This window comes from Dendrobates tinctorius, unplaced genomic scaffold (genome assembly GCF_039654945.1).
Source record: "Dendrobates tinctorius isolate UK_male_01 unplaced genomic scaffold, ASM3965494v1 ptg000275l, whole genome shotgun sequence".
NCBI lineage: Eukaryota > Metazoa > Chordata > Amphibia > Anura > Dendrobatidae > Dendrobates > Dendrobates tinctorius.
In genome coordinates, this window is record NW_027361942.1 from 340,932 (window position 1) to 368,616 (window position 27,685).

The following is a 27,685-nucleotide window of genomic DNA, read 5'->3' on the forward strand; positions in this document are numbered from 1 at the left end:
GGTCTCCCCCTCTATATTCAGGGTCTCCCCCTCTATATTCAGGGTCTTTCCCTCTATATTCAGTGTCTCTCCCTCTATATTCAGTGTCTCTCCCTCTATATTCAGGGTCTCTCCCTCTATATTCAGGGTCTCCCCCTCTATATTCAGGGTCTCCCCCTCTATATTCAGTGTCTCTCCCTCTATATTCAGTGTCTCTCCCTCTATATTCAGGGTCTCCCCCTCTATATTCAGGGTCTCCCCCTCTATATTCAGGGTCTTTCCCTCTATATTCAGGGTCTCCCCCTCTATATTCAGTGTCTCTCCCTCTATATTCAGGGTCTCTCCCTCTATATTCAGGGTCTCCCCCTCTATATTCAGGGTCTCCCCCTCTATATTCAGTGTCTCTCCCTCTATATTCAGTGTCTCTCCCTCTATATTCAGGGTCTCCCCCTCTATATTCAGGGTCTCCCCCTCTATATTCAGGGTCTTTCCCTCTATATTCAGTGTCTCTCCCTCTATATTCAGTGTCTCTCCCTCTATATTCAGGGTCTCTCCCTCTATATTCAGGGTCTCCCCCTCTATATTCAGGGTCTCCCCCTCTATATTCAGTGTCTCTCCCTCTATATTCAGTGTCTCTCCCTCTATATTCAGGGTCTCCCCCTCTATATTCAGGGTCTCCCCCTCTATATTCAGGGTCTTTCCCTCTATATTCAGTGTCTCTCCCTCTATATTCAGTGTCTCTCCCTCTATATTCAGTGTCTCTCCCTCTATATTCAGGGTCTCTCCCTCTATATTCAGGGTCTCTCCCTCTATATTCAGGGTCTCTCCCTCTATATTCAGTGTCTCTCCCTCTATATTCAGTGTCTCTCCCTCTATATTCAGGGTCTTTCCCTCTATATTCAGGGTCTTTCCCTCTATATTCAGGGTCTTTCCCTCTATATTCAGGGTCTCTCCCTCTATATTCAGGGTCTTTCCCTCTATATTCAGTGTCTCCCCCTGTATATTCAGTGTCTCTCCCTCTATATTCAGTGTCTCTCCCTCTATATTCAGTGTCTCTCCCTCTATATTCAGGGTCTCTCCCTCTATATTCAGGGTCTTTCCCTCTATATTCAGTGTCTCTCCCTCTATATTCAGGGTCTTTCCCTCTATATTCAGGGTCTCTCCCTCTATATTCAGGGTCTTTCCCTCTATATTCAGTGTCTCTCCCTCTATATTCAGGGTCTCTCCCTCTATATTCAGGGTCTCTCCCTCTATATTCAGGGTCTCTCCCTCTATATTCAGTGTCTCTCCCTCTATATTCAGGGTCTTTCCCTCTATATTCAGTGTCTCCCCCTGTATATTCAGTGTCTCCCCCTCTATATTCAGTGTCTCTCCCTCTATATTCAGTGTCTCTCCCTCTATATTCAGTGTCTCTCCCTCTATATTCAGGGTCTTTCCCTCTATATTCAGGGTCTTTCCATCTATATTGAGGGTCTCCCCCTCTATATTCAGGGTCTTTCCCTCTATATTCAGGGTCTTTCCCTCTATATTCAGGGTCTTTCCATCTATATTCAGGGTCTTTCCCTCTATATTCAGTGTCTCCCCCTGTATATTCAGTGTCTCCCCCTCTATATTCAGTGTCTCTCCCTCTATATTCAGTGTCTCTCCCTCTATATTCAGTGTCTCTCCCTCTATATTCAGGGTCTTTCCATCTATATTCAGGGTCTTTCCATCTATATTCAGGGTCTTTCCCTCTATATTCAGGGTCTTTCCCTCTATATTCAGGGTCTTTCCCTCTATATTCAGGGTCTCTCCCTCTATATTCAGGGTCTTTCCCTCTATATTCAGTGTCTCCCCCTGTATATTCAGTGTCTCCCCCTGTATATTCAGTGTCTCTCCCTCTATATTCAGTGTCTTTCCCTCTATATTCAGGGTCTCTCCCTCTATATTCAGTGTCTCTCCCTCTATATTCAGGGTCTCTCCCTCTATATTCAGGGTCTTTCCCTCTATATTCAGTGTCTCCCCCTGTATATTCAGTGTCTCTCCCTCTATATTCAGTGTCTCTCCCTCTATATTCAGTGTCTTTCCCTCTATATTCAGGGTCTCTCCCTCTATATTCAGTGTCTCTCCCTCTATATTCAGGGTCTCTCCCTCTATATTCAGGGTCTTTCCCTCTATATTCAGTGTCTCTCCCTCTATATTCAGGGTCTCTCCCTCTATATTCAGTGTCTTTCCCTCTATATTCAGTGTCTTTCCCTCTATATTCAGTGTCTCTCCCTCTATATTCAGGGTCTCTCCCTCTATATTCAGGGTCTCTCCCTCTATATTCAGGGTCTCTCCCTCTATATTCAGGGTCTCTCCCTCTATATTCAGGGTCTTTCCATCTATATTCAGGGTCTTTCCATCTATATTCAGGGTCTTTCCCTCTATATTCAGTGTCTCCCCCTGTATATTCAGTGTCTCCCCCTCTATATTCAGTGTCTCTCCCTCTATATTCAGTGTCTCTCCCTCTATATTCAGGGTCTTTCCATCTATATTCAGGGTCTTTCCATCTATATTCAGGGTCTTTTCCTCTATATTCAGGGTCTTTCCCTCTATATTCAGGGTCTTTCCCTCTATATTCAGGGTCTCTCCCTCTATATTCAGGGTCTTTCCCTCTATATTCAGTGTCTCCCCCTGTATATTCAGTGTCTCTCCCTCTATATTCAGTGTCTCTCCCTCTATATTCAGGGTCTCTCCCTCTATATTCAGGGTCTCTCCCTCTATATTCAGGGTCTTTCCCTCTATATTCAGTGTCTCTCCCTCTATATTCAGGGTCTTTCCCTCTATATTCAGTGTCTCTCCCTCTATATTCAGGGTCTCTCCCTCTATATTCAGGGTCTCTCCCTCTATATTCAGGGTCTCTCCCTCTATATTCAGTGTCTCTCCCTCTATATTCAGTGTCTCTCCCTCTATATTCAGAGTCTCCCCCTCTATATTCAGTGTCTCCCCCTCTATATTCAGTGTCTCTCCCTCTATATTCAGTGTCTCTCCCTCTATATTCAGTGTCTCTCCCTCTATATTCAGTGTCTCCCCCTCTATATTCAGTGTCTCTCCCTCTATATTCAGTGTCTCTCCCTCTATATTCAGGGTCTTTCCATCTATATTCAGTGTCTCTCCCTCTATATTCAGTGTCTCTCCCTCTATATTCAGTGTCTCTCCCTCTATATTCAGTGTCTCCCCCTCTATATTCAGTGTCTCTCCCTCTATATTCAGTGTCTTTCCCTCTATATTCAGGGTCTTTCCCTCTATATTCAGGGTCTCTCCCTCTATATTCAGGGTCTTTCCCTCTATATTCAGTGTCTCCCCCTGTATATTCAGTGTCTCTCCCTCTATATTCAGTGTCTCTCCCTCTATATTCAGTGTCTCTCCCTCTATATTCAGGGTCTTTCCCTCTATATTCAGGGTCTCTCCCTCTATATTCAGGGTCTTTCCCTCTATATTCAGTGTCGCCCCCTCTATATTGAGTGTCTTTCCCTCTATATTCAGGGTCTCTCCCTCTATATTCAGTGTCTCTCCCTCTATATTCAGGGTCTCTCCCTCTATATTCAGGGTCTCTCCCTCTATATTCAGGGTCTTTCCCTCTATATTCAGGGTCTTTCCCTCTATATTCAGGGTCTCCCCCTCTATATTCAGTGTCTCCCCCTCTATATTCAGTGTCTCTCCCTCTATAGTCAGTGTCTCCCCATCTATATTCAGTGTCTCTCCCTCTATATTCAGTGTCTCTCCCTCTATATTCAGTGTCTCTCCCTCTATATTCAGGGTCTCTCCCTCTATATTCAGTGTCTCTCCCTCTATATTCAGGATCTCCCCCTCTATATTCAGGATCTCCCCCTCTATATTCAGGATCTCCCCCTCTATATTCAGGATCTCCCCCTCTATATTCAGGATCTCCCCCTCTATATTCAGTGTCTCCCCCTCTATATTCAGGGTCTCCCCCTCTATATTCAGGGACTCCCCCTCTATATTCAGGGTCTCTCCCTCTATATTCAGGGTCTCTCCCTCTATATTCAGTGTCTCTACCTCTATATTCAGGGTCTCTACCTCTATATTCAGGGTCTCTCCCTCTATATTCAGGGTCTCTCCCTCTATATTCAGGGTCTCTCCCTCTATATTCAGGATCTCCCCCTCTATATTCAGGATCTCCCCCTCTATATTCAGTGTCTCTCCCTCTATATTCAGGGTCTCTCCCTCTATATTCAGGGTCTCTCCCTCTATATTCAGTGTCTCTCCCTCTATATTCAGTGTCTCTCACTCTATATTCAGGGTCTCTCCCTCTATATTCAGGGTCTCACTCTATATTCAGTGTCTCTCCCTCTATATTCAGGGTCTCTCCCTCTATATTCAGGGTCTCTCCCTCTATATTCAGGGTCTCTCCCTCTATATTCAGTGACTCTACCTCTATATTCAGGGTCTCTCCCTCTATATTCAGGGTCTCTCCCTCTATATTCAGGGTCTCTCCCTCTATATTCAGGGTCTCTCCCTCTATATTCAGGGTCTCCCCCTCTATATTCAGGGTCTCCCCCTGTATATTCAGTGTCTCACTCTATATTCAGTGTCTCTCCCTCTATATTCAGTGTCTCTCCCTCTATATTCAGTGTCTCCCCCTCTATATTCAGTGTCTCTCCCTCTATATTCAGGGTCTTTCCCTCTATATTCAGGGTCTTTCCCTCTATATTCAGTGTCTCTCCCTCTATATTCAGTGTCTCTCCCTCTATATTCAGTGTCTCTCCCTCTATATTCAGTGTCTCTCCCTCTATATTCAGGGTCTTTCCCTCTATATTCAGTGTCTCCCCCTGTATATTCAGTGTCTCTCCCTCTATATTCAGTGTCTCTCCCTCTATATTCAGTGTCTCTCCCTCTATATTCAGTGTCTCTCCCTCTATATTCAGGGTCTCTCCCTCTATATTCAGGGTCTTTCCCTCTATATTCAGTGTCTCCCCCTCTATATTCAGTGTCTCTCCCTCTATATTCAGTGTCTCTCCCTCTATATTCAGTGTCTCCCCCTGTATATTCAGTGTCTCTCCCTCTATATTCAGTGTCTCTCCCTCTATATTCAGTGTCTCTCCCTCTATATTCAGGGTCTTTCCCTCTATATTCAGGGTCTCCCCCTGTATATTCAGTGTCTCTCCCTCTATATTCAGGGTCTTTCCCTCTATATTCAGGGTCTCTCCCTCTATATTCAGTGTCTCTCCCTCTATATTCAGTGTCTCCCCCTCTATATTCAGTGTCTCTCCCTCTATATTCAGTGTCTCTCCCTCTATATTCAGGGTCTCTCCCTCTATATTCAGGGTCTCCCCCTCTATATTCAGGGTCTCTCCCTCTATATTCAGTGTCTCTCCCTCTATATTCAGTGTCTCTCCCTCTATATTCAGGGTCTCCCCCTCTATATTCAGGGTCTCTCCCTCTATATTCAGTGTCTCTCCCTCTATATTCAGTGTCTCTCCCTCTATATTCAGTGTCTCTCCCTCTATATTCAGGGTCTCTCCCTCTATATTCAGGGTCTCTCCCTCTATATTCAGGGTCTCTCCCTCTATATTCAGTGTCTCTCCCTCTATATTCAGTGTCTCTCCCTCTATATTCAGTGTCTCTCCCTCTATATTCAGGGTCTTTCCATCTATATTCAGTGTCTCTCCCTCTATATTCAGTGTCTCTCCCTCTATATTCAGTGTCTCTCCCTCTATATTCAGTGTCTTTCCCTCTATATTCAGGGTCTTTCCCTCTATATTCAGGGTCTCTCCCTCTATATTCAGAGTCTTTCCCTCTATATTCAGGGTCTTTCCCTCTATATTCAGGGTCTCTCCCTCTATATTCAGGGTCTCTCCCTCTATATTCAGTGTCTCTCCCTCTATATTCAGTGTCTCTCCCTCTATATTCAGTGTCTCTCCCTCTATATTCAGTGTCTCTCCCTCTATATTCAGTGTCTCTCCCTCTATATTCAGGGTCTTTCCATCTATATTCAGTGTCTCTCCCTCTATATTCAGTGTCTCCCCCTCTATATTCAGTGTCTCTCCCTCTATATTCAGTGTCTTTCCCTCTATATTCAGGGTCTTTCCCTCTATATTCAGGGTCTCTCCCTCTATATTCAGGGTCTTTCCCTCTATATTCAGTGTCTCCCCCTCTATATTCAGTGTCTCCCCCTCTATATTCAGTGTCTCTCCCTCTATATTCAGGGTCTTTCCCTCTATATTCAGGGTCTCTCCCTCTATATTCAGGGTCTTTCCCTCTATATTCAGTGTCTCTCCCTCTATATTCAGTGTCTCTCCCTCTATATTCAGTGTCTCCCCCTCTATATTCAGTGTCTCTCCCTCTATATTCAGGGTCTTTCCCTCTATATTCAGGGTCTTTCCCTCTATATTCAGGGTCTCTCCCTCTATATTCAGGGTCTTTCCCTGTATATTCAGTGTCTCCCCCTCTATATTCAGTGTCTCCCCCTCTATATTCAGTGTCTCTCCCTCTATATTCAGTGTCTCCCCCTCTATATTCAGTGTCTCCCCCTCTATATTCAGTGTCTCTCCCTCTATATTCAGTGTCTCCCCCTCTATATTCAGTGTCTCTCCCTCTATATTCAGTGTCTCTCCCTCTATATTCAGGGTCTCTCCCTCTATATTCAGGGTCTCTCCCTCTATATTCAGGGTCTCTCCCTCTATATTCAGGGTCTCTCCCTCTATATTCAGGGTCTCTCCCTCTATATTCAGTGACTCTACCTCTATATTCAGTGTCTCTCCCTCTATATTCAGGGTCTCTCCCTCTATATTCAGGGTCTCTCCCTCTATATTCAGGGTCTCTCCCTCTATATTCAGGGTCTCCCCCTCTATATTCAGGGTCTCTCCCTCTATATTCAGTGACTCTACCTCTATATTCAGGGTCTTTCCCTCTATATTCAGTGTCTCTCCCTCTATATTCAGTGTCTCTCCCTCTATATTCAGTGTCTCTCCCTCTATATTCAGTGTCTCTCCCTCTATATTCAGTGTCTCCCCCTCTATATTCAGTGTCTCTCCCTCTATATTCAGTGTCTCCCCCTCTATATTCAGTGTCTCCCCCTGTATATTCAGTGTCTCTCCCTCTATATTCAGTGTCTCTCCCTCTATATTCAGTGTCTCTCCCTCTATATTCAGGGTCTTTCCCTCTATATTCAGGATCTCCCCCTCTATATTCAGTGTCTCCCCCTCTATATTCAGTGTCTCTCCCTCTATATTCAGTGTCTCTCCCTCTATATTCAGTGTCTCCCCCTCTATATTCAGTGTCTCTCCCTCTATATTCAGTGTCTCTCCCTCTATATTCAGGGTCTCTCCCTCTATATTCAGGGTCTCTCCCTCTATATTCAGTGTCTCTCCCTCTATATTCAGTGTCTCTCCCTCTATATTCAGTGTCTCTCCCTCTATATTCAGTGTCTCTCCCTCTATATTCAGTGTCTCCCCCTCTATATTCAGTGTCTCTCCCTCTATATTCAGTGTCTCCCCCTCTATATTCAGTGTCTCTCCCTCTATATTCAGTGTCTCTCCCTCTATATTCAGGGTCTCTCCCTCTATATTCAGGGTCTCCCCCTCTATATTCAGTGTCTCTCCCTCTATATTCAGGGTCTCCCCCTCTATATTCAGGGTCTCTCCCTCTATATTCAGGGTCTCTCCCTCTATATTCAGGGTCTTTCCCTCTATATTCAGTGTCTCCCCCTGTATATTCAGTGTCTCTCCCTCTATATTCAGTGTCTCTCCCTCTATATTCAGTGTCTCTCCCTCTATATTCAGTGTCTCTCCCTCTATATTCAGGGTCTTTCCCTCTATATTCAGGGTCTCCCCCTGTATATTCAGTGTCTCTCCCTCTATATTCAGGGTCTCTCCCTCTATATTCAGTGTCTCTCCCTCTATATTCAGTGTCTCCCCCTCTATATTCAGGGTCTCCCCCTGTATATTCAGTGTCTCTCCCTCTATATTCAGGGTCTCTCCCTCTATATTCAGTGTCTCTCCCTCTATATTCAGTGTCTCCCCCTCTATATTCAGTGTCTCTCCCTCTATATTCAGTGTCTCTCCCTCTATATTCAGGGTCTCCCCCTCTATATTCAGGGTCTCTCCCTCTATATTCAGGGTCTCTCCCTCTATATTCAGTGTCTCTCCCTCTATATTCAGGGTCTTTCCCTCTATATTCAGGGTCTTTCCCTCTATATTCAGGGTCTCCCCCTGTATATTCAGTGTCTCTCCCTCTATATTCAGTGTCTCTCCCTCTATATTCAGTGTCTCTCCCTCTATATTCAGTGTCTCCCCCTCTATATTCAGGGTCTCCCCCTGTATATTCAGTGTCTCTCCCTCTATATTCAGGGTCTCTCCCTCTATATTCAGTGTCTCTCCCTCTATATTCAGTGTCTCCCCCTCTATATTCAGTGTCTCTCCCTCTATATTCAGTGTCTCTCCCTCTATATTCAGGGTCTCCCCCTCTATATTCAGGGTCTCTCCCTCTATATTCAGGGTCTCTCCCTCTATATTCAGTGTCTCTCCCTCTATATTCAGTGTCTCTCCCTCTATATTCAGTGTCTCCCCCTCTATATTCAGTGTCTCTCCCTCTATATTCAGTGTCTCTCCCTCTATATTCAGGGTCTCCCCCTCTATATTCAGGGTCTCTCCCTCTATATTCAGGGTCTCTCCCTCTATATTCAGTGTCTCTCCCTCTATATTCAGGGTCTCTCCCTCTATATTCAGGGTCTCTCCCTCTATATTCAGGGTCTCTCCCTCTATATTCAGGGTCTCTCCCTCTATATTCAGTGTCTCCCCCTCTATATTCAGTGTCTCCCCCTCTATATTCAGTGTCTCCCCCTGTATATTCAGTGTCTCTCCCTCTATATTCAGGGTCTCTCCCTCTATATTCAGGGTCTCCCCCTCTATATTCAGTGTCTCCCCCTCTATATTCAGTGTCTCCCCCTCTATATTCAGTGTCTCTCCCTCTATATTCAGGGTCTTTCCATCTATATTCAGTGTCTTTCCCTCTATATTCAGGGTCTCTCCCTCTATATTCAGTGTCTCCCCCTCTATATTCAGTGTCTTTCCCTCTATATTCAGGGTCTTTCCATCTATATTCAGTGTCTCTCCCTCTATATTCAGTGTCTCCCCCTCTATATTCAGTGTCTCCCCCTGTATATTCAGTGTCTCTCCCTCTATATTCAGGGTCTCTCCCTCTATATTCAGTGTCTCTCCCTCTATATTCAGTGTCTCTCCCTCTATATTCAGGGTCTCTCCCTCTATATTCAGTGTCTCTCCCTCTATATTCAGTGTCTCTCCCTCTATATTCAGTGTCTCCCCCTCTATATTCAGTGTCTCCCCCTCTATATTCAGTGTCTCCCCCTGTATATTCAGTGTCTCTCCCTCTATATTCAGGGTCTCTCCCTCTATATTCAGGGTCTCCCCCTCTATATTCAGTGTCTCCCCCTCTATATTCAGTGTCTCTCCCTCTATATTCAGTGTCTCTCCCTCTATATTCAGGGTCTTTCCATCTATATTCAGTGTCTCTCCCTCTATATTCAGTGTCTCCCCCTCTATATTCAGTGTCTCCCCCTCTATATTCAGTGTCTCTCCCTCTATATTCAGTGTCTCTCCCTCTATATTCAGGGTCTTTCCCTCTATATTCAGTGTCTCCCCCTCTATATTCAGTGTCTCTCCCTCTATATTCAGTGTCTTTCCCTCTATATTCAGGGTCTTTCCCTCTATATTCAGTGTCTCTCCCTCTATATTCAGTGTCTCTCCCTCTATATTCAGGGTCTTTCCCTCAATATTCAGTGTCTCTCCCTCTATATTCAGGGTCTCTCCCTCTATATTCAGTGTCTCTCCCTCTATATTCAGTGTCTCCCCCTCTATATTCAGTGTCTCCCCCTCTATATTCAGGGTCTCTCCCTCTATATTCAGGGTCTCCCCCTCTATATTCAGTGTCTCTCCCTCTATATTCAGGGTCTCTCCCTCTATATTCAGGGTCTTTCCCTCTATATTCAGGGTCTTTCCCTCTATATTCAGGGTCTCTCCCTCTATATTCAGGGTCTCTCCCTCTATATTCAGTGTCGCCCCCCTCTATATTCAGTGTCTCCCCCTCTATATTCAGTGTCTCTCCCTCTATATTCAGGGTCTTTCCCTCTATATTCAGGGTCTTTCCATCTATATTCAGTGTCTCCCCCTCTATATTCAGTGTCTCCCCCTCTATATTCAGTGTCTCTCCCTCTATATTCAGTGTCTCCCCCTCTATATTCAGTGTCTCTCCCTCTATATTCAGTGTCTCCCCCTCTATATTCAGGGTCTTTCCCTCTATATTCAGGGTCTTTCCATCTATATTCAGTGTCTCCCCCTGTATATTCAGTGTCTCCCCCTCTATATTCAGTGTCTCTCCCTCTATATTCAGTGTCTCCCCCTCTATATTCAGTGTCTCTCCCTCTATATTCAGTGTCTCCCCCTCTATATTCAGTGTCTCCCCCTCTATATTCAGTGTCTCTCCCTCTATATTCAGGGTCTTTCCATCTATATTCAGTGTCTCCCCCTGTATATTCAGTGTCTCCCCCTCTATATTCAGTGTCTCTCCCTCTATATTCAGTGTCTCCCCCTCTATATTCAGTGTCTCTCCCTCTATATTCAGTGTCTCTCCCTCTATATTCAGGGTCTTTCCCTCTATATTCAGTGTCTCCCCCCTCTATATTCAGGGTCTTTCCCTCTATATTCAGTGTCTCCCCCTCTATATTCAGTGTCTCTCCCTCTACATTCAGTGTCTCTCCCTCTATATTCAGGGTCTTTCCCTCTATATTCAGGGTCTCTCCCTCTATATTCAGGGTCTCTCCCTCTATATTCAGGGTCTTTCCCTCTATATTCAGGGTCTCCCCCTCTATATTCAGGGTCTCTCCCTCTATATTCAGGGTCTTTCCCTCTATATTCAGTGTCTCCCCCCTCTATATTCAGGGTCTTTCCCTCTATATTCAGTGTCTCCCCCTCTATATTCAGTGTCTCTCCCTCTATATTCAGGGTCTCTCCCTCTATATTCAGGGTCTTTCCCTCTATATTCAGGGTCTTTCCATCTATATTCAGTGTCTCCCCCTCTATATTCAGTGTCTCTCCCTCTATATTCAGTGTCTCCCCCTCTATATTCAGGGTCTCTCCCTCTATATTCAGGGTCTTTCCCTCTATATTCAGTGTCTCCCCCCTCTATATTCAGGGTCTTTCCCTCTATATTCAGTGTCTCCCCCTCTATATTCAGTGTCTCTCCCTCTACATTCAGTGTCTCTCCCCTCTATATTCAGGGTCTCCCCCTCTATATTCAGTGTCTCTCCCTCTATATTCAGGGTCTCCCCCTCTATATTCAGGATCTCTCCCTCTATATTCAGGGTCTCTCCCTCTATATTCAGGGTCTCTCCCTCTATAATCAGGGTCTCTCCCTCTATATTCAGGGTCTCTCCCTCTATATTCAGTGTCTCCCCCCTCTATATTCAGGGTCTCTCCCTCTATATTCAGGGTCTCTCCCTCTATATTCAGGGTCTCTCCCTCTATATTCAGTGTCTCTCCCTCTATATTCAGTGTCTTTCCCTCTATATTCAGTGTCTCCCCCTCTATATTCAGTGTCTCTCCCTCTATATTCAGGGTCTCCCCCTCTATATTCAGTGTCTCTCCCTCTATATTCAGGGTCTCTCCCTCTATATTCAGTGTCTTTCCCTCTATATTCAGTGTCTCCCCCTCTATATTCAGTGTCTCTCCCTCTATATTCAGGGTCTCCCCCTCTATATTCAGTGTCTCTCCCTCTATATTCAGTGTCTCTCCCTCTATATTCAGTGTCTTTCCCTCTATATTCAGTGTCTCTCCCTCTACATTCAGTGTCTCTCCCCTCTATATTCAGGGTCTCCCCCTCTATATTCAGTGTCTCTCCCTCTATATTCAGGGTCTCCCCCTCTATATTCAGGATCTCTCCCTCTATATTCAGGGTCTCTCCCTCTATATTCAGGGTCTCTCCCTCTATAATCAGGGTCTCTCCCTCTATATTCAGTGTCTCTCCCTCTATATTCAGTGTCTCCCCCCTCTATATTCAGGGTCTCTCCCTCTATATTCAGTGTCTCTCCCTCTATATTCAGGGTCTCTCCCTCTATATTCAGGGTCTCTCCCTCTATATTCAGTGTCTTTCCCTCTATATTCAGTGTCTCCCCCTCTATATTCAGTGTCTCTCCCTCTATATTCAGTGTCTCTCCCTCTATATTCAGGGTCTCCCCCTCTATATTCAGTGTCTCTCCCTCTATATTCAGTGTCTCTCCCTCTATATTCAGTGTCTCTCCCTCTATATTCAGGGTCTCTCCCTCTATATTCAGTGTCTCTCCCTCTATATTCAGTGTCTCCCCCTCTATATTCAGTGTCTCTCCCTCTATATTCAGTGTCTCTCCCTCTATATTCAGGGTCTCTCCCTCTATATTCAGGGTCTCTCCCTCTATATTCAGTGTCTCTCCCTCTATATTCAGTGTCTCCCCCTCTATATTCAGTGTCTCCCCCTCTATATTCAGTGTCTCTCCCTCTATATTCAGTGTCTCCCCCTCTATATTCAGTGTCTCTCCCTCTATATTCAGGGTCTTTCCCTCTATATTCAGTGTCTCTCCCTCTATATTCAGGGTCTTCCCTCTATATTCAGTGTCTCTCCCTCTATATTCAGTGTCTCCCCCTCTATTTTCAGTGTCCTCTCCCTCTATATTCAGGGTCTTTCCCTCTATAATCAGTGTCTCTCCCTCTATATTCAGGGTCTCTCCCTCTATATTCAGTGTCTCTCCCTCTATATTCAGTGTCTCCCCCTCTATATTCAGTGTCTCTCCCTCTATATTCAGTGTCTCTCCCTCTATATTCAGTGTCTCCTCCCTCTATATTCAGGGTCTCTCCCTCTATATTCAGTGTCTCTCCCTCTATATTCAGTGTCTCCCCCTCTATATTCAGTGTCTCCCCCTCTATATTCAGTGTCTCTCCCCTCTATATTCAGTGTCTCCCCCTCTATATTCAGTGTCTCTCCCTCTATATTCAGGGTCTTTCCCTCTATATTCAGTGTCTCTCCCTCTATATTCAGGGTCTCTCCCTCTATATTCAGTGTCTTTCCCTCTATATTCAGGGTCTTCCATCTATATTCAGTGTCTCCCCCTCTATATTCAGTGTCTCTCCCTCTATATTCAGTGTCTCCCCTCTATATTCAGTGTCTCTCCCCTCTATATTCAGGGTCTCTCCCTCTATATTCAGTGTCTCTCCCTCTATATTCAGTGTCTCTCCCCTCTATATTCAGGGTCTTTCCCCTCTATATTCAGGGTCTCCCCCTCTATATTCAGTGTCTCTCCCTCTATATTCAGGGTCTCTTCCCTCTATATTCAGGGTCTTTCCCTCTATATTCAGGGTCTCTCCCTCTATATTCAGGGTCTTTCCCTCTATATTCAGTGTCTCTCCCTCTATATTCAGTGTCTCCCCCTCTATATTCAGGGTCTTCCCTCTATATTCAGTGTCTCCCCTCTATATTCAGTGTCTCTCCCTCTATATTCAGGGTCTTCTCCCTCTATATTCAGGGTCTCTCCCTCTATATTCAGGGTCTCTCCCTCTATATTCAGGGTCTTTCCCTCTATATTCAGTGTCTCTCCCTCTATATTCAGTGTCTCTCCCTCTATATTCAGTGTCTCCCCCTCTATATTCAGGTCTCTCCCTCTATATTCAGTGTCTCCCCCTCTATATTCAGTGTCTCTCCCTCTATATTCAGGTCTCTCCCCTCTATATTCAGTGTCTCCCCCTCTATATTCAGTGTCTCTCCCTCTATATTCAGTGTCTTTCCCTCTATATTCAGGGTCTCTCCCTCTATATTCAGTGTCTTTCCCTCTATATTCAGTGTCTCTCCCTCTATATTCAGGGTCTCTCCCTCTATATTCAGGGTCTTTCCCTCTATATTCAGTGTCTTTCCCTCTATATTCAGTGTCTCTCCCTCTATATTCAGGGTCTTCTCCCTCTATATTCAGTGTCTTTCCCTCTATATTCAGTGTCTCTCCCCTCTATATTCAGTGTCTCTCCCCTCTATATTCAGGGTCTTTCCCCTCTATATTCAGTGTCTTTCCCTCTATATTCAGGGTCTCTCCCTCTATATTCAGGGTCTCTCCCTCTATATTCAGTGTCTTTCCCTCTATATTCAGTGTCTCTCCCTCTATATTCAGGGTCTCTCCCTCTATATTCAGTGTCTTTCCCTCTATATTCAGTGTCTCTCCCTCTATATTCAGTGTCTCTCCCTCTATATTCAGGGTCTTTCCCTCTATATTCAGTGTCTCTCCCTCTATATTCAGGGTCTCTCCCTCTATATTCAGGGTCTCTCCCTCTATATTCAGTGTCTTTCCCTCTATATTCAGTGTCTCTCCCTCTATATTCAGGGTCTCTCCCTCTATATTCAGTGTCTTTCCCCTCTATATTCAGTGTCTCTCCCTCTATATTCAGTGTCTCTCCCTCTATATTCAGGGTCTCTCCCTCTATATTCAGTGTCTTTCCCTCTATATTCAGTGTCTCTCCCTCTATATTCAGGGTCTCTTCCCTCTATATTCAGTGTCTTTCCCTCTATATTCAGTGTCTCTCCCTCTATATTCAGGGTCTCTCCCTCTATATTCAGGGTCTCTCCCTCTATATTCAGTGTCTTTCCCTCTATATTCAGTGTCTCTCCCTCTATATTCAGTGTCTCTCCCTCTATATTCAGGGTCTTTCCCTCTATATTCAGTGTCTTTCCCTCTATATTCAGTGTCTCTCCCTCTATATTCAGGGTCTCTCCCTCTATATTCAGGGTCTTTCCCTCTATATTCAGGGTCTCTCCCTCTATATTCAGTGTCTCTCCCTCTATATTCAGTGTCTCTCCCTCTATATTCAGGGTCTTTCCCTCTATATTCAGTGTCTTTCCCTCTATATTCAGTGTCTCTCCCTCTATATTCAGGGTCTCTCCCTCTATATTCAGGGTCTTTCCCTCTATATTCAGTGTCTCTCCCTCTATATTCAGTGTCTCCCCCTCTATATTCAGTGTCTCTCCCTCTATATTCAGGGTCTTTCCCTCTATATTCAGTGTCTCTCCCTCTATATTCAGGGTCTTTCCCCTCTATATTCAGTGTCTCTCCCTCTATATTCAGGGTCTCTCCCTCTATATTCAGTGTCTCTCCCTCTATATTCAGGATCTCCCCCTCTATATTCAGTGTCTCCCCCCTCTATATTCAGTGTCTTTCCCTCTATATTCAGTGTCTCCCCCTCTATATTCAGTGTCGCCCCCCTCTATATTCAGTGTCGCCCCCCTTTATATTCAGTGTCTCTCCCTCTATATTCAGTGTCTCTCCCTCTATATTCAGTGTCTCTCCCTCTATATTCAGTGTCTCTCCCTCTATATTCAGTGTCGCCCCCTCTATATTCAGTGTCTTTCCCTCCATATTCAGTGTCGCCCCCTCTATATTCAGTGTCGCCCCCTCTATATTCAGTGTCGCCCCCTCTATATTCAGTGTCTTTCCCTCCATATTCAGTGTCGCCCCCTCTATATTCAGTGTCGCCCCCTCTATATTCAGTGTCGCCCCCTCTATATTCAGTGTCGCCCCCTCTATATTCAGTGTCGCCCCCCTCTATATGTTCTATCTTCCTCTATCACACAGACACAGTCTCTCCATTACCTCTCTGCTCCTCCTCCCTCCTCCTCTCAGGTCATGTGACTATCCTGACATCACTTCCTCAATGTATTTTGTATCAGCTTTATTTACAATGAACACAGAACAGTCTGAAGGATCAGCTGTGTACAGAGGAGACTGTGTGTACAGATCCCCCCCAGTGTCACCATCTCCAGTGTACGGTGTATATATATACGTGTGTGTACAGGGCTGTGTGATCCCCCAGTGTCACCATCTCCAATTTACGGTGTATATATACGTGTGTGTACAGAGCTGTGTGATCCCCCAGTGTCACCATCTCCAGTGTACGGTGTATATATACGTGTGTGTACAGAGCTGTGTGATCCCCCAGTGTCACCATCTCCAGTGTACGGTGTATATATATACGTGTGTGTACAGAGCTGTGTGATCCCCCAGTGTCACCATCTCCAGTGTACGGTGTATATATATACGTGTGTGTACAGAGCTGTGTGATCCCCCAGTGTCACCATCTCCAGTGTACGGTGTATATATATACGTGTGTGTACAGAGCTGTGTGATCCCCCAGTGTCACCATCTCCAGTGTACGGTGTATTTATACGTGTGTGTACAGAGCTGTGTGATCCCCCAGTGTCACCATCTCCAGTGTATGGTGTATATATACGTGTGTGTACAGAGCTGTGTGATCCCCCAGTGTCACCATCTCCAGTGTACGGTGTATATATACGTGTGTGTACAGAGCTGTGTGATCCCCCCAGTGTCACCATCTCCAGTGTACGGTGTATATATATACGTGTGTGTACAGAGCTGTGTGATCCCCCAGTGTCACCATCTCCAGTGTACGGTGTATATATATACGTGTGTGTACAGAGCTGTGTGATCCCCCAGTGTCACCATCTCCAGTGTATGGTGTATATATACGTGTGTGTACAGAGCTGTGTGATCCCCCAGTGTCACCATCTCCAGTGTACGGTGTATATATACGTGTGTGTACAGTGCTGTGTGATCCCCCCCAGTGTCACCATCTCCAGTGTACGGTGTATATATACGTGTGTGTACAGAGCTGTGTGATCCCCCAGTGTCACCATCTCCAGTGTACGGTGTATATATACGTGTGTGTACAGAGCTGTGTGATCCCCCAGTGTCACCATCTCCAGTGTACGGTGTATATATACGTGTGTGTACAGAGCTGTGTGATCCCCCAGTGTCACCATCTCCAGTGTACGGTGTATATATATACGTGTGTGTACAGAGCTGTGTGATCCCCCAGTGTCACCATCTCCAGTGTACGGTGTATATATACGTGTGTGTACAGAGCTGTGTGATCCCCCAGTGTCACCATCTCCAGTGTACGGTGTATATATACCTGTGTGTACAGAGCTGTGTGATCCCCCAGTGTCACCATCTCCAGTGTACGGTGTATATATATGTGTGTGTACAGTGCTGTGTGATCCCCCCCAGTGTCACCATCTCCAGTGTACGGTGTATATATACGTGTGTGTACAGAGCTGTGTGATCCCCCAGTGTCACCATCTCCAGTGTACGGTGTATATATACGTGTGTGTACAGAGCTGTGTGATCCCCCAGTGTCACCATCTCCAGTGTACGGTGTATATATACGTGTGTGTACAGAGCTGTGTGATCCCCCAGTGTCACCATCTCCAGTGTACGGTGTATATATACGTGTGTGTACAGAGCTGTGTGATCCCCCAGTGTCACCATCTCCAGTGTACGGTGTATATATACGTGTGTGTACAGAGCTGTGTGATCCCCCAGTGTCACCATCTCCAGTGTATGGTGTATATATATACGTGTGTGTACAGTGCTGTGTGATCCCCCCCAGTGTCACCATCTCCAGTGTACGGTGTATATATACGTGTGTGTACAGAGCTGTGTGATCCCCCAGTGTCACCATCTCCAGTGTACGGTGTATATATACGTGAGTGTACAGAGCTGTGTGATCCCCCAGTGTCACCATCTCCAGTGTACGGTGTATATATACGTGTGTGTACAGAGCTGTGTGATCCCCCAGTGTCACCATCTCCAGTGTACGGTGTATACATACGTGTGTGTACAGAGCTGTGTGATCCCCCAGTGTCACCATCTCCAGTGTACGGTGTATATATATACGTGTGTGTACAGAGCTGTGTGATCCCCCAGTGTCACCATCTCCAGTGTACGGTGTATATATACGTGTGTGTACAGAGCTGTGTGATCCCCCAGTGTCACCATCTCCAGTGTACGGTGTATATATACCTGTGTGTACAGAGCTGTGTGATCCTCCAGTGTCACCATCTCCAGTGTACGGTGTATATATACGTGTGTGTACAGAGCTGTGTGATCCCCCAGTGTCACCATCTCCAGTGTACGGTGTATATATACGTGTGTGTACAGAGCTGTGTGATCCCCCAGTGTCACCATCTCCAGTGTATGGTGTATATATACGTGTGTGTACAGAGCTGTGTGATCCTCCAGTGTCACCATCTCCAGTGTACGGTGTATATATACGTGTGTGTACAGAGCTGTGTGATCCCCCAGTGTCACCATCTCCAGTGTACGGTGTATATATACGTGTGTGTACAGAGCTGTGTGATCCCCCAGTGTCACCATCTCCAGTGTACGGTGTATACATACGTGTGTGTACAGAGCTGTGTGATCCCCCAGTGTCACCATCTCCAGTGTACGGTGTATATATATACGTGTGTGTACAGAGCTGTGTGATCCCCCAGTGTCACCATCTCCAGTGTACGGTGTATATATACGTGTGTGTACAGAGCTGTGTGATCCCCCAGTGTCACCATCTCCAGTGTACGGTGTATATATACCTGTGTGTACAGAGCTGTGTGATCCTCCAGTGTCACCATCTCCAGTGTACGGTGTATATATACGTGTGTGTACAGAGCTGTGTGATCCCCCAGTGTCACCATCTCCAGTGTACGGTGTATATATACGTGTGTGTACAGAGCTGTGTGATCCCCCAGTGTCACCATCTCCAGTGTACGGTGTATATATACGTGTGTGTACAGAGCTGTGTGATCCTCCAGTGTCACCATCTCCAGTGTACGGTGTATATATACGTGTGTGTACAGAGCTGTGTGATCCCCCAGTGTCACCATCTCCAGTGTACGGTGTATATATACGTGTGTGTACAGAGCTGTGTGATCCTCCAGTGTCACCATCTCCAGTGTACGGTGTATATATACGTGTGTGTACAGAGCTGTGTGATCCCCCAGTGTCACCATCTCCAGTGTACGGTGTATATATACGTGTGTGTACAGAGCTGTGTGATCCCCCAGTGTCACCATCTCCAGTGTACGGTGTATATATACGTGTGTGTACAGAGCTGTGTGATCCCCCAGTGTCACCATCTCCAGTGTACGGTGTATATATATACGTGTGTGTACAGAGCTGTGTGATCCCCCAGTGTCACCATCTCCAGTGTACGGTGTATATATACGTGTGTGTACAGAGCTGTGTGATCCCCCAGTGTCACCATCTCCAGTGTACGGTGTATATATACGTGTGTGTACAGAGCTGTGTGATCCCCCAGTGTCACCATCTCCAGTGTACGGTGTATATATACGTGTGTGTACAGAGCTGTGTGATCCCCCAGTGTCACCATCTCCAGTGTACGGTGTATATATACGTGTGTGTACAGAGCTGTGTGATCCCCCAGTGTCACCATCTCCAGTGTATGGTGTATATATACGTGTGTGTACAGAGCTGTGTGATCCCCCAGTGTCACCATCTCCAGTGTACGGTGTATATATACGTGTGTGTACAGAGCTGTGTGATCCTCCAGTGTCACCATCTCCAGTGTACGGTGTATATATACGTGTGTGTACAGAGCTGTGTGATCCCCCAGTGTCACCATCTCCAGTGTACGGTGTATATATACGTGTGTGTACAGAGCTGTGTGATCCTCCAGTGTCACCATCTCCAGTGTACGGTGTATATATACGTGTGTGTACAGAGCTGTGTGATCCCCCAGTGTCACCATCTCCAGTGTACGGTGTATATATACGTGTGTGTACAGAGCTGTGTGATCCCCCAGTGTCACCATCTCCAGTGTACGGTGTATATATACGTGTGTGTACAGAGCTGTGTGATCCCCCAGTGTCACCATCTCCAGTGTACGGTGTATATATACGTGTGTGTACAGAGCTGTGTGATCCCCCAGTGTCACCATCTCCAGTGTACGGTGTATATATACGTGTGTGTACAGAGCTGTGTGATCCCCCAGTGTCACCATCTCCAGTGTACGGTGTATATATACGTGTGTGTACAGAGCTGTGTGATCCTCCAGTGTCACCATCTCCAGTGTATGGTGTATATATACGTGTGTGTACAGGGCTATGTGATCCTCCAGTGTCACCATCTCCAGTGTACGGTGTATATATATACGTGTGTGTACAGAGCTGTGTGATCCCCCAGTGTCACCATCTCCAGTGTACGGTGTATATATACGTGTGTGTACAGAGCTGTGTGATCCTCCAGTGTCACCATCTCCAGTGTACGGTGTATATATACGTGTGTGTACAGAGCTGTGTGATCCCCCAGTGTCACCATCTCCAGTGTACGGTGTATATATACGTGTGTGTACAGGGCTGTGTGATCCCCCAGTGTCACCATCTCCAGTGTACGGTGTATATATACGTGTGTGTACAGTGCTGTGTGATCCCCCAGTGTCACCATCTCCAGTGTATGGTGTATATATACGTGTGTGTACAGAGCTGTGTGATCCCCCAGTGTCACCATCTCCAGTGTACGGTGTATATATACGTGTGTGTACAGTGCTGTGTGATCCCCCAGTGTCACCATCTCCAGTGTACGGTGTATATATACGTGTGTGTACAGTGCTGTGTGATCCCCCAGTGTCACCATCTCCAGTGTACGGTGTATATATACGTGTGTGTACAGAGCTGTGTGATCCCCCAGTGTCACCATCTCCAGTGTACGGTGTATATATACGTGTGTGTACAGGGCTGTGTGATCCCCCAGTGTCACCATCTCCAGTGTACGGTGTATATATACGTGTGTGTACAGAGCTGTGTGATCCCCCAGTGTCACCATCTCCAGTGTATGGTGTATATATACGTGTGTGTACAGTGCTGTGTGATCCCCCAGTGTCACCATCTCCAGTGTACGGTGTATATATACGTGTGTGTACAGAGCTGTGTGATCCCCCAGTGTCACCATCTCCAGTGTACGGTGTATATATACGTGTGTGTACAGAGCTGTGTGATCCTCCAGTGTCACCATCTCCAGTGTATGGTGTATATATACGTGTGTGTACAGAGCTGTGTGATCCCCCAGTGTCACCATCTCCAGTGTACGGTGTATATATACGTGTGTGTACAGTGCTGTGTGATCCCCCAGTGTCACCATCTCCAGTGTACGGTGTATATATACGTGTGTGTACAGTGCTGTGTGATCCCCCAGTGTCACCATCTCCAGTGTACGGTGTATATATACGTGTGTGTACAGAGCTGTGTGATCCCCCAGTGTCACCATCTCCAGTGTATGGTGTATATATACGTGTGTGTACAGAGCTGTGTGATCCCCCAGTGTCACCATCTCCAGTGTACGGTGTATATATATACGTGTGTGTACAGTGCTGTGTGATCCCCCAGTGTCACCATCTCCAGTGTACGGTGTATATATACGTGTGTGTACAGAGCTGTGTGATCCCCCAGTGTCACCATCTCCAGTGTACGGTGTATATATACGTGTGTGTACAGAGCTGTGTGATCCCCCAGTGTCACCATCTCCAGTGTACGGTGTATATATACGTGTGTGTACAGTGCTGTGTGATCCCCCAGTGTCACCATCTCCAGTGTACGGTGTATATATATACGTGTGTGTACAGAGCTGTGTGATCCCCCAGTGTCACCATCTCCAGTGTACGGTGTATATATACGTGTGTGTACAGAGCTGTGTGATCCCCCAGTGTCACCATCTCCAGTGTACGGTGTATATATATACGTGTGTGTACAGAGCTGTGTGATCCCCCAGTGTCACCATCTCCAGTGTACGGTGTATATATACGTGTGTGTACAGTGCTGTGTGATCCCCCAGTGTCACCATCTCCAGTGTATGGTGTATATATACGTGTGTGTACAGAGCTGTGTGATCCCCCAGTGTCACCATCTCCAGTGTACGGTGTATATATACATGTGTGTACAGAGCTGTGTGATCCCCCAGTGTCACCATCTCCAGTGTATGGTGTATCTATACGTGTGTGTACAGAGCTGTGTGATCCCCCAGTGTCACCATCTCCAGTGTATGGTGTATATATACGTGTGTGTACAGAGCTGTGTGATCCCCCAGTGTCACCATCTCCAGTGTACGGTGTATATATACGTGTGTGTACAGAGCTGTGTGATCCCCCAGTGTCACCATCTCCAGTGTACGGTGTATATATACGTGTGTGTACAGCGCTGTGTGATCCTCCAGTGTCACCATCTCCAGTGTACGGTGTATATATACGTGTGTGTACAGAGCTGTGTGATCCTCCAGTGTCACCATCTCCAGTGTACGGTGTATATATACGTGTGTGTACAGCGCTGTGTGATCCCCCAGTGTCACCATCTCCAGTGTGCGGTGTATATATACGTGTGTGTACAGAGCTGTGTGATCCCCCAGTGTCACCATCTCCAGTGTACGGTGTATATATACGTGTGTGTACAGAGCTGTGTGATCCCCCAGTGTCACCATCTCCAGTGTACGGTGTATATATACGTGTGTGTACAGAGCTGTGTGATCCCCCAGTGTCACCATCTCCAGTGTACGGTGTATATATACGTGTGTGTACAGCGCTGTGTGATCCTCCAGTGTCACCATCTCCAGTGTACGGTGTATATATACGTGTGTGTACAGAGCTGTGTGATCCTCCAGTGTCACCATCTCCAGTGTACGGTGTATATATACGTGTGTGTACAGAGCTGTGTGATCCCCCAGTGTCACCATCTCCAGTGTACGGTGTATATATACGTGTGTGTACAGCGCTGTGTGATCCTCCAGTGTCACCGTCTCCAGTGTACGGTGTATATATACGTGTGTGTACAGAGCTGTGTGATCCTCCAGTGTCACCATCTCCAGTGTACGGTGTATATATACGTGTGTGTACAGCGCTGTGTGATCCCCCAGTGTCACCATCTCCAGTGTACGGTGTATATATACGTGTGTGTACAGAGCTGTGTGATCCCCCAGTGTCACCATCTCCAGTGTACGGTGTATATATATACGTGTGTGTACAGAGCTGTGTGATCCCCCAGTGTCACCATCTCCAGTGTACGGTGTATATATACGTGTGTGTACAGTGCTGTGTGATCCCCCAGTGTCACCATCTCCAGTGTACGGTGTATATATACGTGTGTGTACAGAGCTGTGTGATCCCCCAGTGTCACCATCTCCAGTGTACGGTGTATATATACGTGTGTGTACAGAGCTGTGTGATCCCCCAGTGTCACCATCCCCAGTGTACGGTGTATATATACGTGTGTGTACAGAGCTGTGTGATCCCCCAGTGTCACCATCTCCAGTGTACGGTGTATTTATATACGTGTGTGTACAGAGCTGTGTGATCCCCCAGTGTCACCATCTCCAGTGTATGGTGTATATATACGTGTGTGTACAGAGCTGTGTGATCCCCCAGTGTCACCATCTCCAGTGTATGGTGTATATATACGTGTGTGTACAGAGCTGTGTGATCCCCCAGTGTCATCATCTCCAGTGTACGGTGTATATATACGTGTGTGTACAGAGCTGTGTGATCCCCCAGTGTCACCATCTCCAGTGTACGGTGTATATATACGTGTGTGTACAGAGCTGTGTGATCCCCCAGTGTCACCATCTCCAGTGTACGGTGTATATATACGTGTGTGTACAGTGCTGTGTGATCCCCCAGTGTCACCATCTCCAGTGTACGGTGTATATATACATGTGTGTACAGAGCTGTGTGATCCTCCAGTGTCACCATCTCCAGTGTACGGTGTATATATACGTGTGTGTACAGTGCTGTGTGATCCCCCAGTGTCACCATCTCCAGTGTACGGTGTATATATACGTGTGTGTACAGAGCTGTGTGATCCCCCAGTGTCACCATCTCCAGTGTACGGTGTATATATACGTGTGTGTACAGAGCTGTGTGATCCTCCAGTGTCACCATCTCCAGTGTACGGTGTATATATACGTGTGTGTACAGGGCTGTGTGATCCTCCAATGTCACCATCTCCAGTGTACGGTGTATATATACGTGTGTGTACAGTGCTGTGTGATCCCCCAGTGTCACCATCTCCAGTGTACGGTGTATATATACGTGTGTGTACAGAGCTGTGTGATCCTCCAGTGTCACCATCTCCAGTGTACGGTGTATATATACGTGTGTGTACAGAGCTGTGTGATCCCCCAGTGTCACCATCTCCAGTGTACGGTGTATATATATACGTGTGTGTACAGGGCTGTGTGATCCCCCAGTGTCACCATCTCCAGTGTACGGTGTATATATACGTGTGTGTACAGAGCTGTGTGATCCCCCAGTGTCACCATCTCCAGTGTACGGTGTATATATACGTGTGTGTACAGAGCTGTGTGATCCCCCAGTGTCACCATCTCCAGTGTATGGTGTATATATACGTGTGTGTACAGAGCTGTGTGATCCCCCAGTGTCACCATCTCCAGTGTACGGTGTATATATACGTGTGTGTACAGAGCTGTGTGATCCCCCAGTGTCACCATCTCCAGTGTACGGTGTATATATACGTGTGTGTACAGAGCTGTGTGATCCTCCAGTGTCACCATCTCCAGTGTATGGTGTATATATACGTGTGTGTACAGAGCTGTGTGATCCCCCAGTGTCACCATCTCCAGTGTACGGTGTATATATACGTGTGTGTACAGCGCTGTGTGATCCCCCAGTGTCACCATCTCCAGTGTACGGTGTATATATACGTGTGTGTACAGAGCTGTGTGATCCCCCAGTGTCATCATCTCCAGTGTACGGTGTATATATACGTGTGTGTACAGAGCTGTGTGATCCCCCAGTGTCACCATCTCCAGTGTATGGTGTATATATACGTGTGTGTACAGAGCTGTGTGATCCCCCAGTGTCATCATCTCCAGTGTACGGTGTATATATACGTGTGTGTACAGAGCTGTGTGATCCCCCAGTGTCACCATCTCCAGTGTACGGTGTATATATACGTGTGTGTACAGAGCTGTGTGATCCCCCAGTGTCACCATCTCCAGTGTACGGTGTATATATACGTGTGTGTACAGAGCTGTGTGATCCCCCAGTGTCACCATCTCCAGTGTACGGTGTATATATACGTGTGTGTACAGAGCTGTGTGATCCTCCAGTGTCACCATCTCCAGTGTACGGTGTATATATACGTGTGTGTACAGTGCTGTGTGATCCCCCAGTGTCACCATCTCCAGTGTACGGTGTATATATACGTGTGTGTACAGAGCTGTGTGATCCCCCAGTGTCACCATCTCCAGTGTACGGTGTATATATACGTGTGTGTACAGTGCTGTGTGATCCCCCAGTGTCACCATCTCCAGTGTACGGTGTATATATATACGTGTGTGTACAGGGCTGTGTGATCCCCCAGTGTCACCATCTCCAGTGTACGGTGTATATATACGTGTGTGTACAGAGCTGTGTGATCCCCCAGTGTCACCATCTCCAGTGTACGGTGTATATATACGTGTGTGTACAGAGCTGTGTGATCCCCCAGTGTCACCATCTCCAGTGTATGGTGTATATATACGTGTGTGTACAGAGCTGTGTGATCCCCCAGTGTCACCATCTCCAGTGTACGGTGTATATATACGTGTGTGTACAGAGCTGTGTGATCCCCCAGTGTCACCATCTCCAGTGTACGGTGTATATATACGTGTGTGTACAGAGCTGTGTGATCCTCCAGTGTCACCATCTCCAGTGTATGGTGTATATATACGTGTGTGTACAGAGCTGTGTGATCCCCCAGTGTCACCATCTCCAGTGTACGGTGTATATATACGTGTGTGTACAGCGCTGTGTGATCCCCCAGTGTCACCATCTCCAGTGTACGGTGTATATATACGTGTGTGTACAGAGCTGTGTGATCCCCCAGTGTCATCATCTCCAGTGTACGGTGTATATATACGTGTGTGTACAGAGCTGTGTGATCCCCCAGTGTCACCATCTCCAGTGTATGGTGTATATATACGTGTGTGTACAGAGCTGTGTGATCCCCCAGTGTCATCATCTCCAGTGTACGGTGTATATATACGTGTGTGTACAGAGCTGTGTGATCCCCCAGTGTCACCATCTCCAGTGTACGGTGTATATATACGTGTGTGTACAGAGCTGTGTGATCCCCCAGTGTCACCATCTCCAGTGTACGGTGTATATATACGTGTGTGTACAGAGCTGTGTGATCCCCCAGTGTCACCATCTCCAGTGTACGGTGTATATATACGTGTGTGTACAGAGCTGTGTGATCCTCCAGTGTCACCATCTCCAGTGTACGGTGTATATATACGTGTGTGTACAGTGCTGTGTGATCCCCCAGTGTCACCATCTCCAGTGTACCGTGTATATATACGTGTGTGTACAGAGCTGTGTGATCCCCCAGTGTCACCATCTCCAGTGTACGGTGTATATATACGTGTGTGTACAGTGCTGTGTGATCCCCCAGTGTCACCATCTCCAGTGTACGGTGTATATATACGTGTGTGTACAGAGCTGTGTGATCCCCCAGTGTCACCATCCCCAGTGTACGGTGTATATATACGTGTGTGTACAGAGCTGTGTGATCCCCCAGTGTCACCATCTCCAGTGTATGGTGTATATATACGTGTGTGTACAGAGCTGTGTGATCCCCCAGTGTCATCATCTCCAGTGTACGGTGTATATATACGTGTGTGTACAGAGCTGTGTGATCCCCCAGTGTCACCATCTCCAGTGTACGGTGTATATATACGTGTGTGTACAGAGCTGTGTGATCCCCCAGTGTCACCATCTCCAGTGTACGGTGTATATATACGTGTGTGTACAGAGCTGTGTGATCCCCCAGTGTCACCATCTCCAGTGTACGGTGTATATATACGTGTGTGTACAAAGCTGTGTGATCCCCCAGTGTCACCATCTCCAGTGTACGGTGTATATATACGTGTGTGTACAGAGCTGTGTGATCCCCCAGTGTCACCATCTCCAGTGTACGGTGTATATATACGTGTGTGTACAGCGCTGTGTGATCCCCCAGTGTCACCATCTCCAGTGTACGGTGTATATGTACGTGTGTGTACAGCGCTGTGTGATCCCCCAGTGTCACCATCTCCAGTGTACGGTGTATATATACGTGTGTGTACAGAGCTGTGTGATCCTCCAGTGTCACCATCTCCAGTGTACGGTGTATATATACGTGTGTGTACAGGGCTGTGTGATCCTCCAATGTCACCATCTCCAGTGTACGGTGTATATATACGTGTGTGTACAGTGCTGTGTGATCCTCCAATGTCACCATCTCCAGTGTACGGTGTATATATACGTGTGTGTACAGTGCTGTGTGATCCCCCAGTGTCACCATCTCCAGTGTACGGTGTATATATACGTGTGTGTACAGAGCTGTGTGATCCCCCAGTGTCACCATCTCCAGTGTACGGTGTATATATATACGTGTGTGTACAGGGCTGTGTGATCCCCCAGTGTCACCATCTCCAGTGTACGGTGTATATATACGTGTGTGTACAGAGCTGTGTGATCCCCCAGTGTCACCATCTCCAGTGTACGGTGTATATATACGTGTGTGTACAGAGCTGTGTGATCCCCCAGTGTCACCATCTCCAGTGTATGGTGTATATATACGTGTGTGTACAGAGCTGTGTGATCCCCCAGTGTCACCATCTCCAGTGTACGGTGTATATATACGTGTGTGTACAGAGCTGTGTGATCCCCCAGTGTCACCATCTCCAGTGTACGGTGTATATATACGTGTGTGTACAGAGCTGTGTGATCCTCCAGTGTCACCATCTCCAGTGTATGGTGTATATATACGTGTGTGTACAGAGCTGTGTGATCCCCCAGTG

General features: G+C 46.6%; 1 protein-coding gene across 2 annotated transcripts in view; it reads right to left on the reverse strand.

Annotated features, from left to right (window-relative positions):
* The window catches only part of LOC141072546 (uncharacterized), a 129,319-nt gene extending 113,633 nt beyond the window's left edge, over positions 1-15,686 (reverse strand). For both annotated transcript variants that reach the window (XR_012226697.1, XM_073559811.1), the window contains exon 1: positions 15,638-15,686. The gene's annotated coding sequence lies outside the window, so the exon portion shown is untranslated. The remainder of the gene's footprint in view (positions 1-15,637) is intronic.
* Positions 15,687-27,685: the final 11,999 nt, after the last annotated feature.